The 15,759-nt window shown below is 32.0% G+C and overlaps 1 long non-coding RNA gene across 1 annotated transcript in view; it reads right to left on the bottom strand.

Annotated features, from left to right (window-relative positions):
• The window catches only part of LOC141558207 (uncharacterized), a 111,165-nt gene that overhangs the window by 81,350 nt on the left and 14,056 nt on the right, over positions 1 to 15,759 (bottom strand). Inside the window, exon 2 of the long non-coding RNA XR_012486992.1 lies at positions 14,803 to 14,937. This is a non-coding gene — a long non-coding RNA (uncharacterized LOC141558207). The remainder of the gene's footprint in view (positions 1 to 14,802; positions 14,938 to 15,759) is intronic.

Below are 15,759 nucleotides of genomic sequence, written 5' to 3'. Positions count from 1 at the left end.
ATTTGTCCATGCATTTTCTTATTATAAATGAAAACTTTTAACCATGAGTTTTCTCTTGAAATCCTTATGAAATCCTAATGAAATAAACAAAATGGGAAGAGATATATGTCAGTAAGACTAAATGTACATGCATCTTGAAACAATAGAAAGAATGAGGAGAAACAGCAAAAATTGAGTACAAGGTTGGAAAACAAACTGTAACCCAATATTAAGACTATCAGCCTATGAGTTTTTTTAAGTCTTTCTAGTTATCTATGGAATTCATCCCTGTCTCTAAAAGACTTTGCTGATTCTGATTCTGTTCACCTTCTTTGGGGCTCTTTACTAAAAACTCTGGACTAACTCTGAGTTTGATTACAATAGATCACCTTTTTGACTTCTTATTGATGATCAAGGACTATATTACAAATTTTAGGTAAGCTTCCATTACTATCCAGACCATGACGAGTAGTACAACCTCACCTTGTAATCTGTTAAAAAAAAAATGGTAATTGAAGTAACGTGTGCATATAAATTTTATTTTCTTTTTTCTGAGTTTGGTTTATTGTTTTTTCTTGCATTGTGATTAATCACACATATTTCCTATTTATGATAATTTGTATTACACAAGAAATCAGGGAGTCAATAGCATTTCTCTCACATTCACACACACACACACACATACACGCAAACACATACACACACCTACTAAAATAAAGATGGATTTCTGATATCTCTAAATCAATCACTTTTAAAAGGCATCTTCTTATTTTGATATTAGCTAAAATATCTACTTTCACTGAATTCAATAAATTCTAGTCATCAAAAGAAAGTAATATAACTTGAAAATTTTAAAGATATATTTTATAATGGGAAGTCCATACTTAAATTCATATTTTCTGCATATTAACCTGTTGCACTAGCATTTTCAAGAAAGCAAAATTTTTAGAACCCACACTGAAACTTTCTTTAAAAAGAAAGATACAAAGAAACACCACAAAAAAAAAAAAAAAAAAAAAAAAAAAAAAAAAAAAAAAAACCTTTGAAAAAAAAAATTTCTAGTCTGCACATTGTATAAGTGGCAGTAACTACAGTGAAATGAGCATTGAGATAGGAGTGAGAAAGACTGAGTTCAATTCTTGCCTAGGATATATACTGTTGCCTAATCCTGGGCAAGCCTCAACTCTCTAACTCTTTAAGATATTAAGTTGCAGAGAAGATCTGGTTTGCAATGGTAAAAGGAGATTCCAGAGAGTTGGCTGTACCAAGAAATCACAGGTCCAATTCCTTTTCTAAAAACTAATACATAATTGATTCATTAGTCAATAAGATTCAGTCAGTAAACAAGCATTTATTAAATGTGCTTACTATATGACAGGTTCTCTGTTAAGCATTTTGGATACAAAGACAGGCCAGTTAAGTGGCCTGACACTGGGTCTAAAGTAAGAAAGACTCAAGTTCTAATCCACCCTCACACACCTATTAGCTATGTGACCCTGGGCAAGTCACCTCATCCTATTTGTCTCAGTTCCTTATCTGTAAAATGAGCTGGAAGAAGAAATGGCATATCATTCCAACATCTTAACAGAAAACCCCAAATAAGATCACAAAGAGTCAGATACAACTGAAAAGCAACTAAAGAAAGGCCAAGAAAGGTAAATGTCTTTCAAAGATTCAATATTCAAATGGGAAGAGAATAAATAAATATCCCTATGCACAGATATATAAAGAGAATATGGAAATAATATATAGAGAAGAAGAGATATTTAATATCTTAATATTCATTCTACTTAGTTTCTAATATAAATATTTAATGGGCATTATGGATTTCTTGGTATCCTCCTTCATGAAAGCTAAAGTAATCCAAAAGAAATCCATCTAACCATTCATACTTAATAATGGTGCTTCATTACTTGTAAAATCTATGATTTAATTAGTATAGTTATTCCTTCCCACTGTACTAATACAGATTGCAGATTTTCTCAACCACAAAGTTGCATGGAGAAAATTACTGGAGGGCTGACCTTGGAGTTAGGAAAATCCTGAGTTCAAATTTTGCCTCCCACACTTGTGGTTCTATTACTGTCAGCTACTTCCATAAATTTATACACATATATCAAATGTTTATATATGTGTGCATGTGTGTGTGCACATACATATGTAAGCTATTATTAGCACAACTTTTAGAAAATAATTTTAAAACTTGCTATAACCAAAAATTGCATTACTTTTTTGTCAATTTTGTGATAATGAATGAATAAAAGAAAAAAAAAAGTGTTTTAAGTGCTTACTCTATACAGGGCATTATGATAAGTATTGAAGATATTAAAAAAAAAAAAAAAAAAAAAAAAAAAAAAAAAAGCAATGTGGTCCTTACCCTCAAGGGACTTATGGTCTAATCAGAGGAGATAACATATTATCAAAGGTCTATGGATGACAGGCCTAAAATCTATCACCAAGCCTATTCTCAGAGGCTTTACAGAACTCGCACATAGCTACTGAGAGCCCAGGACTCCCACTATATCATGATAAATCTATAAAGTAGAACTAAAAATCTTAAATAAATTAAAATGAAAATTATATATATTTTAGCATGTAGTTGGATAGTCAGTTGGGTTAGTAGATTATATTAACTTCTCAGTTTCAATATAATACATGAATTTTTTAGGAAATTTCTTCAAGTCATGTCACCATAGAGGACTGATAATATGTGGTGACCAAGATTTTTCCATTTGGTTTCAGATACATAAGAACTGGCAACGAAGTCAGAATTGAATTCAAATGTAGTAGGAAGGGCATGGCTCTCCTTTGGCCCTTTTTACACTCTTCCCTGTTAGAATGTTAGAATGAGAATCACTATTGTGAACTCTCACACTTGAGAGGAGCAGTGAGACCTATATCCCACATTTAAGATGTGTCTGTAATCTTGTGGGGCCTGTGTTTCTTTTGTTTCATTTATGTTTATTCTAATCTTAGGTGAATGTATATCTGGAATGGACAAGGTTACAATCTTGTAAGCCTCAAAAGCTCAAAAAAAAAAAAAAAGGAAATAGAAAGTTTTCAACTGCTATTTAGTAGGGGAGATCTCAGGAGCCTATTGTAGCACTGAATCCAGAGAACAGCTAATCCTGAGGAGGAATATGACTGATCCAAATGAACAATGGAGAAAGTTGGAAGCAGAAAATGCCTTGCAAAGAGCCAACCTAGCTAAGCCACACCTAGAAATTAATTTTATAGAGAATTTCACAAGGGATAAGATTCTTCTTGCTGAAGTGACAGTGAATCATCCTTTGTTTGTTATAAGCAGGTGGCCATGGGACATATGAATTCAATTCTAAATAACCCTGTGTCATTTGGCATACTTAAAAGAGTATATGGCAACTGAACATGAGAACCCATAACCCTCAGATTTACAGTTAGTTACCTATGAGGTCCCAACCCACTAGAGCTAAAATATCTCCTCCTTCTTTCTTTTTTTTGAGGAGTTGGGAAAATGAACTCTGACAGAGGGAGACCAACACAAATACCAGACACAAGTGGCAGATAGACAAAGAGCTGGACTAGGAATTGAGAAAAATAGATAAAGTTGCATCACATCTGAGAAAGTACACATACTTTCCCTAATTCCAAACTCCTCAAGAATGCAAAATCCAAAATATTTAACAACACTATTCTTTCAGGTGTTGCCATATGGGTTTACATTAAGGAAAGTGATAAGCCAAAGGGCAATAGAAAGACAAATGAGAGCCACAAGTAGACTTTAACAATTACCAACAGTACCTTGTCTGTTAAGAAACAACGTTAAAAACAGTGATATCAAACTCTATCAGAAGCTAGGGTCACTAAACTGTATATAAAGATCGCTGTAAGCTATATATTGACTTAGAAAACCATATATTAACATTACTTATGTTATACTGTAGTACTGCTTATTTTATTAAATATTTCCCAATTACATTTTAATCTGGCTTCAGTACATATGAAGTGATTGGGCAGGAGCTATGTGTGTATGGCTCAATTACAACATATACATATAATGTAGGAAAAACATTATCATTATTCTTAGAAGTGAAAACTTTCCAATTTGGTAAAACCAACCAGTGCTTGTTCTCAATTGCTTCAAATGGCAAGAGTCACCTAGCCCTAAAATCCAAAGAGGTCTATGCTTATGCAGAGCTTTTAAAAGTGGTTAGAACTTGCTTATTTATTGGGAAAACAAGTAGACCACTTATTTTGAGAAAATGAGAGATGACTGATACATAGCCCAAATAGTATGTGAGTACCCCTGATCCAGAGAGGAAGTTATGTAATTAATTAGGAAGATACTCTACAGATTTAATTTTTAAAATGGATAAGAATTTCAAGAGATGATTTACAAATAATTTTGAGTATCTCACCTTCAAGATTCCCTGAAAACCTTTTTTAAATTCAATTTAACAATGTCTTTCAAGTATATGAATTGGTAAGTATATATCTTGCTACTCAAATCAACTGTATAATTATTATAATATATGTAATTACAACATAATATTATTAACATATCTTAATACTCTGGAATCTCCATTTGTTGCTAAGATGTTTAGCTTGTTAGAACGTCATTCATTTTTTGCTTTTCAAAAAAAATTATTCTAGACTCCTTTTTTATATGCTTTATCATGTTTTGTTTTTTTTTAAGTTTAAGGATAATTAAAGGGGGATTTCTCACACAAATATTGTTGAAAATGTATTATAGGTTTACACCTTGTTATAGACCTTTGTCTAACCTCAGTCATAGCACAGTATTATGCTGGTAGTGGGCAAAGATTGAAAAATGATGTGTGTATCAGTGTACAATCCTGAATGCTCTTGGGATAGGATTTCTTGTGGAAACTGGCAGCTTTTTTTTGTTCTTCCTCAACCTTTTAACATACAGCCAGGTCTTTCTGTTTAACTACACCTGCTGTGGTTGTGACTATAGTATACTAAATTTATGTTCAGACAACTCCCATTGAAGTGCCTCAGTGGCACAAAGTCAGTGGGAGTTGTGTGTATATAAGCAGGGGCTGAACTTGGCCCGCTGAGTGTAATAACATATCTGCCTTGGGAGATTATGGGTATAATATGGGAGACAGGTAATGGATAGGGCAGTCTGTGTACAAATTTCAAATGACTAACTATGCCCTTTTATTTAGGCCTGTTGCTATCACAGTACACACACACACACACACACACACATTTCACTATTATATTACCACTTATCCGTCTCTAACAAAATAGTTCTTCCCATGTCTAGCAATAAGCATTTCCTTGGAAGTCTTCTATTAAAAATATACAAAGAAAAAATATAAATATGGTTGAAGTTATTTCCTCAGTTGGGGTGGGGGTGAGGACTACAAATAATTTCCTAGACAAAAATAGAGGTGAAACTAACAAAATTACATTTAATAGAGAAAAAAATGTATAATCAATGAAATTAGGAAAATGTGATATGCAATTAAATTCAAATGATTACATCTGATAATTCATATTTACAACTTAATCAGAACTTTTTTTCCTGTTCTCAACGCAAGCCAAAAGAGCTTTATACTAAACTATAAACTAGACCTGCATTGTCAACTCTCAATTAACAATGCTAAAATGGAGATGACCAGATATGACCATTATTCCAATTGAAAGATCATCAAAAAGTAGTATATATTTACTTTATACTTGAATTCTTGTGCTCTCAATGGTGTGAGAATTCAGAGCACCTTGAACACTAAACAAAATAACATTGTCAAATTCTGAATCTAGACTGTTTTCAATCAACCTATTTTCCCTCTTTTCCAGAACTAAGATCCAAGAAATAAACTGTGCTTTCAGCTTGGCATGCCAACAGTCCTTAGCACTCACTTTCTTGGTGATCTCAGCAGCAAAATTCCAGAACTGCTTCATGATTATTGTATTTTTTTTGACCAGCATAAGGTGTTTTCTGAGGTTAGACAAGCACTGGAAAGGATTGGGTAAGTTCTGATCATGAAGCTCTGCTATGAATGAAACTTGTCACATTGTTGCTGTTATCTCTGTCAGGGTACAGGTTATTGATTAGCCATTGGTATTGAGGTTTAGTCACACTAAATTATGTCCTCCCAATAGGTATGGGATCCCAGCACATTATTTGCCTCCTTGTTTGCAAGCTGTTTCCCTTACTTTGAACTTAAACTTAGGTTACTGACTCTCCTTTTTGTAGTCTTCTCTGTTCAACTCCAGTTGTCCAAAGGTTAGAGGCCAGGCTGCTCCAGCTGACAAAAGCATCATTTTTCAGGTTGAGGCAAAATACCAAACTAAGTTGAATTTTGAAGGTTGAGGAGATTGTATTTAATTTCTCTCTTCATGTTGACCTGCTAGTTACACATAAAGAGATAAATAAAAATGATTTCCAATTTTATCCTTGAAAATAAGAATTAATCACCATGTAAATGATATTGACATAGCTCTTTATATTTTAATAGCATATGAAGTTTATAAAACACTTTACATAATTCCATTCAATTCTTATGACAATCATGTGAGGCAAGTACTGTAGATATTTTCTTCATTTTTACAGATAATGGAGTTGAATTTCAAAGAAGGTTAAGTGAATTCCACATGATTATATAACTGATAAATTGTAAAAATAGGATTCGAACCCAAGCCCTTTCTAGTTTCAAGTCTAACATTATACCTACTACACTAATATAAAATTAGTTGTTTATTGACTACCATGTGCATATAATTTTATTTTTAATAATACTCTTAAGTTAAATAGTCAAATAAAAATTCAAATAGATATCATACTATTCTGGACTGGGTCTCAGGCTAATCCCCTGATAGTTTATGTTCAATAACTGAAACAAAATGAGACATTTGTAGGTCATTCAATAGTTAACAAAAGGAATTTTACTTAGCCATGGCAGGAAAAGGATATTCGACAGAGATAGGAATTGAGGACATGTTGAATTGATTCAGTTGAGTGAAACTCCTTTGCCTGAATTTCCCATTGTTTCCAACAAGTCAAGCATCAGAGAAGGGCTATAGATCCTCCTGGGTCTTTTATAACCAGGCAACAAGGAAGTGATGTCATTAGCTTGAGCTAATCAACCTCAAGGATAGTTTTAATTCCTTTTAAGGAAAATTTAGTGTAACTTATATGGGGGTAGGGGTTAGGATATTATATAATATTATATAATAAATATAATAGAAGCAAATACCTTTATTATTTGATCCTATTACTATTAGTATTGAAAACTGTAAAAGAATTGATCCTGTTTGACATTTTTAACATTTTTGAATGAAGACAAAAAAAGCATGCTTGCCAATTTTGCACAAAGTTAGATAACAGGTTAAAGATTCAAAAATATCTCAAACAAGTAGAATGAGGACCCAAAACCAACACAATAATATTGAAAAGTCCAGAAAGTATATCATATAAAGAATAGTTTGAAGGAACTAGAGATTTTTAGCCTGGGAGGGGGGGAAAAACAGTATTAAAGGGAGACATGATAACTACCTTTAAGATTTTGATGGATTTCACTTAGAAGAAAGGAAGTTCAATTTACTTCATATTGTTTTGAGGACCAGTGTATAAAGTTGTTGGGCTCAGTGTGAGGAAGAACTTGCTAAAATTGAAAACTGTTATATATTAGGTCTATAAAATGAATGGGGTCATCAAACCATACTTTTCTATAGTTATTAAATAGCTTTTAGCCTATAATTTAATAGCATATGCTAGTTAATTCTGTATTTATAACAAAACTTTTTTTAAATATATTTTGAAGATGTAGAATGAAATGGACTAGTCACTATATAATATTTAGTTTATATAGCATATGCTAATTAATTCTCAGTATTTGTGCATGGTTAGAAAAAACCTCAACCTGTTTTATTGATCTTTTAAATTATGATCAAAAAAAGCATTTGGATACTTAAAAAGTCTAGAGGTGTTTGGCACTGATAGTATATTAGAGCAAGCTACACCAGATAACTTCTAAATTCTCTTCCAGCTCTAAGATTCTGGGAGTCTAAAATTCAGTCAATCCATAGATCAAGTAAATAATTCTCTATCACCTGTTGGTAATGAATGTGATCTTCCTCCTGAAATTCACATAGCACCATATTGTGACTCTTTGTTGTAGTATTTTTATCAAAGCTATCTATATTTGGTATCTCTCTTTTCACTAGATTACAAACTCTCAAAAGATTTTATCTGATCTTGTCTAAATGTTGCATCCCCCTCCACACCCAATACTTTGAACAAACTGGCTATATATCATGAATACTTTATACATTGGTATGGTTTTCAATGCATTTGATTTTAATTTGATGACTGTATCTCAATATTGTTTTCAAATATTTAATTCAAAGAGTACCTATTACATATCTTCTCCTCTTACCTACATTTAGTTTGAATTAGATGACTTCAAAGAGGTCTTGAAAGGATTAAGTTTATCAGCAGGGTTCAGTAGGATTGGATCTGGAGTAACAAAAGACTTGGATTTCAACCTTTGATAATGCCTAGCTGTATGACCTTGAATAAGTCACTTACCTTCTCAGATTTATCATCTGTAAAAGAGAGGTAATAATACTTGCTTTAAAGCATTAACTATTAAAAGACTCAAATTTCATAATGGATGTAAATTACTTCACAAACCTTAAAGTAACACCTGACTGACAACTAATATCATCATTTGAATGTATATGGATAATGAATATATATGGATAAAGGCCATGTCTCTTTTTTTTTTTTTTCAAATATAGCTTAATTTATTTTATTAAGTATCAACAGGCAGTATCTTTTTTAAAAATTGATGCAGGTCAGAAATAACCTTGTTATAACAAGATAAGATAAGATCTTTAGAGAGCTTTAGAGAATAATCTAGTGGAAAGGGAAAACACTAAATGTAGGTAGCTATAAATATAGATAAAAATACTACAATAAAGAGTTGCAACATGATGCTGTGTGAATTTTTTAGGAGGAAGATCACATTCATTACTAACAGGTGATCAAGAATTATTAATTTGATCTATGGATTGAATGAATCTCAGAATCTTAAGAGCTGGAAAAGACTTAGAAGTCTTCTGGTGTAGTCTGCCTTAAGGTATAGTATCAATGCCATATGACTTTTCCCCCCAAAGTCAGACCATTAGCACCAGAAATATATTTTTAAAATTTAATAGTTTCAAAAGCTTTTGAAATTCTTAGCATAAACTACAACTGTGGCCAGCAAATCTTGGGAACTAAGAGAGCTAAATCTCAGTTTCAAACTCACTCAACCTGACATTAGCCTTTGAGTTGCAACTAAAGATCCTACAAATTGGTTCTTCTAGCAATATTTATAAAAAACAATCCTTAATGATTCTCAGCAGCAGCACTCATGGTAAGAGTTTAATTGTCAACCTTTAGTTATTGGTTAATCCATAATACCATGATAAAATGGAGTTAAATGGGAGTATTTTTGTTAATTAAACAAGAAGATAGGAGTGACTCCTTTCATTTTCTAAATTCTTTGTAGAGATAAGATTCCTTTGGCTCCACAGCTGAAAACCAAAATCTTGGTATATCATATATAGTATATTGTCTATACAGAAAAGGTCATTTCCTCCAAGTTATAACAAACATATTTTCTTTGTGTCTATGGTGTGTTACATGTGCTTTTGTTGATTTGTGACAACAAATAGTTTTCTCCACATTTTGGATGTTTAGTACAAATTATGGCAATGTTCCTCCTTTTAGGAAAATATATAAATGTATATTTTATGTAGTAACACATAATGTTAATAATATAATAATAATTTAATATAATAAATGTACATTCAGACATAGGTGTGAAGGGAGTATGTAATATTGGGCCAAAACTTTTAAAATACATTAATCTTAAGCTCCTCTTCTCTAAAAAGCATAAACATAACATTGCTTTTCCTCTCACCCTTTCCCTTTCCTACAAACACACCTCATGAGGGTAATTACTTCCAAATGTTGTTTGTCACTTTCAGATTGTATGCTCTACAATTCTCTTTTAAAGAACATGGACCTTTTTTTTTGACAGGGTCTAACTTGTAGAATATATAATTTAATCTTTTCATCATCGCTAATGCTGCAGTAAACAACCAGGTGATTTCATTTGGGGGCCTGTAAATCTATAGGATGGTATATTCTTAAAAAGTCCTATGAATTTTTAGATTGTTCATCAATATATCATTTCTGTTGACATTATTTCTGACTGCTTTGTATTTAATTTACATACATAGTTGCTGGAAGAATTGAGCAAACTGAACAACTATCAGAGGATGACTGCCAGATCCTAGTGAGTGTTGCTATGTCAATATGATATTTGGGTAACAGTAAATTACAATCAGATAAATTCACTTTATTGTATTTTGTATAAAAATAAATCCAATTTAGGTTGTGAATGAGCCTGTATGTGTGTTTCTGTGTGGTACAGATATATAGATGATACCATACTATTAGTCTTTCAATAAAGTTGTAAGAAAGTTTCATTGTAGAAAATGTTATAGGATTTATAAATATATCTATCTTCTCTCGGTGTGTGACTTTCCTACTTGGGAACCAGAGAAAATGGAACTTCAAAGAAAAAAAAAAAAAGAATGAAAGAAAAAAGAAAATGGGGCTTCCATTATGGGACTTAAAAAATAAATTCCCAACCTAATAGAGTTCACTTATTTTCCCTTATATTCCTTTCAATTTCCTCTGATTATATTCTTTTACTATTTTTTTACTTCTTCCCTCCTTTAAATATTTGTAGAATGTTATCAAGTTCTCCATTAATTATTGCTTGGTCAAGCTCTGCATATTCAGTTCTTTTAATCTTCACTCATAAGTCAAACTCTAAAATGCTTTTTGTCATATTTGTGGTTCTTTGAATTCCATTCACTTGGCCTACATATTTCTGACATTGACATCCCATTTTTAAATACAGACTTTTTAAATGAAATCTCATCACAGACATAAAAAAAAAAAATTGCCCATATTTTCCCTTCAAGAAACGTTCTCTTATTAGTTCAATTCAACAAGTATTTATTAAACATTAAGGAAAAATAATGTTATTAGGTGATATTTAGGATTGAAAGATAAAATAATTTCTGCCTCCAGAATGACCAAACCAGTGGAAGATATAAAAGAAAGTAAGATAATCCTTGTTTGTTCTTGTAAGTTCTCTGGTTTTAGCATCACAACAAAACAGGTTCATTTTGAGCCTTAGAAGATTATATCAGAGCCTAACAGGGTTATTAAATTTTCTTCCCATTACCTTGCATTTGACATCTTTTTCCCCTAAACCTATTTAACCTATCATCACTCTTCCCCTACATGGATACTCTTTTCAAAACAAATAGGTAGCTCATATCAATTGATGATGCCCCGTTCTGTCTCACATCTGCATCTTTGCTCATATTCTCTCTTTTACCTGGAAAGACTGAATTAAAATCTTTTCTTTCAAAACTCAGCTGACATGGTAGCACTGGCAAATATACATACATACACATAGGTATGTATGTAATATATGTATGTATACAATTTTAGATTTTGCAGATAACTATATACATTAGCTGATTTTATCCTTACATAAGCATCATGAAATAAAATATGAAAGATATTAATATCATCATTTAACAGTTGAGGAAACTAAGGCACAAAGAAGTTAAATGATACATACCTAATATATCAAAGGCAACATATAAAACCACATAATTCTGACTCAAAAATTCACTATTCTAACCACTAAACTATGATTCTATTCTGAAGAATATCCTAGCTCCAGCTTCTGAAGTTACTAAGACACAGATGATAATTTTGTACTATTAGAATCAGCTAGTGGTAAAGTAAATAGAGAGCTGGTTATAGTGTGAGGAAAACCTGAGCTCAAATTTGGTTTCAGACACTTTCTAACTGTGTGATCCTGAGCAACTTATATAATCTCTATTTACCCCAGATACCTCATCTATAAAATAGCTATTAAAAGTATAAATACTGATTTCTATCATTATTGTATTTTTACATATGATTATTTCCCATAAAACCTTTCCTTATTCATGAAGTGTATAAAATATTTTCTTCCTCTTACCCTAAATAGAATTTTCTTTTATTTCCCTCTCATGACCTTAATTAAAGCATATATTATATTATAATGATTTATCCATCCTACTCCATCCTTCAATGAAACTCCTTGAAGACAAGAACTGAGTTACTGATTTTTTTGTTGTTGTCATATTAGATTTCAAGGGATTATCTGGCTATCATCCTGAGATTCCTAACAAAGTGACTATTTCCCAAGAGTATTTCTGAAGCTTCAATGTCTAAATAGCAATGCATTCCCCCATTCTCACTCTATATGTTGCAATTTGCCTTTATGTTATATGACGTTACCTTTAATTTGTATACTTCACCATAGAATTTTACTTACAGTATTTTCTTTTTCTAATGAATACTATATCTCTCCATTTGGTTCCCAGTTAAATTAGTTAATTTACTATACATCTCCTTTTCCAGATTATTACTAAAAATATGAAATAAGAGGAGACAGAACAGCAATTCTAGGGATTTCCTTCTCTATATCTCCCACCAAACCATCATTCATTCACCATTAGCTAATGATGGATGAAACATTTATTATGAATTCAAATTTTAATTAGTGGTTCATCCTAAAGTTAGGGAATCTGGGTTAGGTTTTTAAAAACCTGGTTTGAATTTTAGGTGAATGTTCTTCCTCCATTCAAGTGTCAAGAGAGAATTTATAGTCTCAGGTGGATACCAAATGAAATTTGGTAAATTCATCTAAGTCTTGCTTTGAGTTCATGGTTTGAATGAGCTCAAATTTCATATAGCTCTAATCCTTTAATTTATAGTTATGCTGCCATTTTCATCTCATGAAAAAGGAATTTTTAAAATAAAACTTGGTATCCCAATTTGATAGCAAAGTCAATCTACTACAACTGCTATATTCCTTTGATTCATAATAATGGTAATACTTTGATGTTTGTATGGATTTGTATTACTGTAATATCAGAAAAGATCACCAGGGTCCCTGACCTCTTTGAAATGGCATAAGCAAAAGTAGTCTCACTAAAGTTTTTCCAAATATTTGTGACTGTTATATGAATGTTGCATGTTGGGTTTACCAAATGATAATTTGCAAGATAATGCTGCCATCTTTGTAGATCAACTCTATCATTTCTTTTTCTCTTTTAATTTAGTATAAACATAATGTTATGTTTCTTTATGTTATGTCTCAGTTTCTTTCAATATCTATTTCCTTAGATAGAAATCCAGGGTCCAAATTTTAGAATTACTGAATCTCCTCAAATTATTTTATATGAGCTCTAAAAGATCTAAAAATGGGTCTCTAGGCCCCAAAATGATAGCTTCACAGTTCATGACTAATGTTACTATATATGCAAATGATAAGATGAATATTAAATTAAAGGAACTAAAAGCAAAGAAAGATAAAACTGAAGTGAGTTTAGAGAAGCTGTAAAAGCCCATGTTTCTGCAGATCTGAATATGTTTTAATAAGGAGTCATATGTTAAATGTAGACATAATATTGATACCTAAAATATAAATAGGTAGAACAAGCAAATATTTTTTATTGATTTAAATTCATCAATTCTTTACTCATATACTTATCATAGCTATGAGATTAATGTAGCATTTATAGTGTCTATGTTTTTTATATGATTTTAAACTAAACTTCCTGGGATGCAGATGATTTTCTTTTCCTTTGCATATGGATACTAAATTTAATTCATATTCATGCTAAAGGAAAATGACTTCTAAAAGGAACTATGTTCCAGCTTATTAAGTGAATAATCAAAATCTGGAAAAGTGGTGTTTTTTCCTTCCAACTTGGAGTCACAAAACCAGAATTTTACAACACTGAAAAGCCTAGTCACATTTTTTTTTTGGCCAGAAAAGAAAGCAGGTTTGATATTTAGGACTCCTGTCCCTTCTTGATTTATCCCCAGAGATGAAAATATAGTTTAACTTACAAAGATGTTAGATGTAAATGGTTGAGTAATATAACAGACTCATCAGCAGGATTTAAAAAATATGATTCTACTGTGATGGCTGGGAAAGAACATAGATAGTTAAAGGATAGAACCAAGCTGGAGTCTTAAAAATAACACACACGATTTACGGCCACAAAATAGAAAAGGCAAGATTTCCCTTTTCTATGAAGGGGAAAAAAGAGTGTTTTTTTCCTCTTTCTTAATTCAATTATAAATGATATATGACTTGAAAATAGCAGCAAAGTTTGTTCTGGTAGTTTCTGGCTTTATTGAGGACCAAATGATACCACAGTAAACAATCTTTCTTTAGATCATTTAATTCATTATTAAACTTCAATCTTTTGATGATCAAGTGTGGCATAGCACTTTCAGGTGTTCTTTCATTAAGGAAACCTGTTTTCAGACACTTAAATGCACATGCACACTTACATATAACTTTTAAGTCTTTAGTAGAGGAATAAACACTGACTAATTTCTGCTCTAGGTGCCTTTATAACTCTGACATATTGCAAGCCTTAGAAAGAATTTTAATCTACATGGTTTGAAAATAGAGGGCTTTTAAATATGCTGCATACAATTTGTGATGGTCATCTCTAAAATGCTGCTCCATTATCCTTTTCCATTTGGAATGAATGAGGCTAATTAATTTCAGGCCATACTTGATGAGGTCAGCACCATACGAGGGGTGCGTGCTAGACATTGCTAATCTCTTTCAGCTGAGAGTGATGAATTAAAGATGAAGCATGCCTTTGCAGGCCTAATTTAGAATGTATATCAAAAACCTACAGCAAATAATACTATACCCTACAACAAAGGAAAACTTGTTCTCTCAGGCTCCCGTGTAGTGTTGATTTTAAAGGCATTTTCATTTCACTTTGGAATTCCAGCTGTGGATGGGTGAACCATTTCAGAAAAATCAAGCCATCTCTCTTACATGCCTGTGTGGACAAAAAGTGGGATAAAAAAAAAAAAGAAAAACACCACGATCAGGATTTGATTTTATCTATATCAAAATTATAACCATATATGGTATTTTATCAAAGCTTCCCTGCCTCACATAGATCCCATGTCGATGATACCTGTCTCCATGTAATGGCCAAAGAACCTTGCCAGGAAATTTCAAAGTACATCCTAAATGAGACAATCCTTTGTTTGTTTTTAAAACAGATATCCTAACGATACTTATTAAGCTTTCTATGTTTCTGTTAGGAAAGCCAATGTAGATTGACCAGGTAGATAACGCAATATCTTTCAATTAGGCCAAGAAATAAATTGTAATACAGATGCCTTCAGGTCAAAATGTTCTTTGGAAAGTGAATGCTAAGCCAATTCTGGAGCTAAAGTAGGCAAGTATTCATTGGCTTAAACTCTGAATAAGAGGAAGAATTAATAATTATTTATCAAAGACAGTTGTTCAAAATTTCCAGGAATAAAGAAATAGGTGAGATTAGCCCAGCTACTAGAGAATAGGCTAGAAAACTCGCTAAAATTCTCACCAGTGGCTGCATTTTGACACACCTAAGAAAAGAAATTCTGACAGGTTATTGTAATAAGTAAGAATTTCCAACTGGTAGTCACAAGCAGCTTCTGTCTTTGTATCTCAGTAGTCCTCATTAGAACAAAGCTGCTTCGAATTAGGTCCAATCTACATGCCGAATCAATCTTTCATCCCTTTGATTGCTTCTGAAAATATTTATATTTCTTAATAATGCACATTTTGTCTTGCAACCTTTGATTAAACTCAGACAGGGGTTCCTAGA

Source organism: Sminthopsis crassicaudata, chromosome 2 (assembly GCF_048593235.1).
Source record: "Sminthopsis crassicaudata isolate SCR6 chromosome 2, ASM4859323v1, whole genome shotgun sequence".
Classification (NCBI taxonomy): domain Eukaryota; kingdom Metazoa; phylum Chordata; class Mammalia; order Dasyuromorphia; family Dasyuridae; genus Sminthopsis; species Sminthopsis crassicaudata.
The sequence above is the reverse complement of the archived record's forward strand: the minus strand, read 5'-3'. Positions and strand labels throughout refer to the sequence as shown.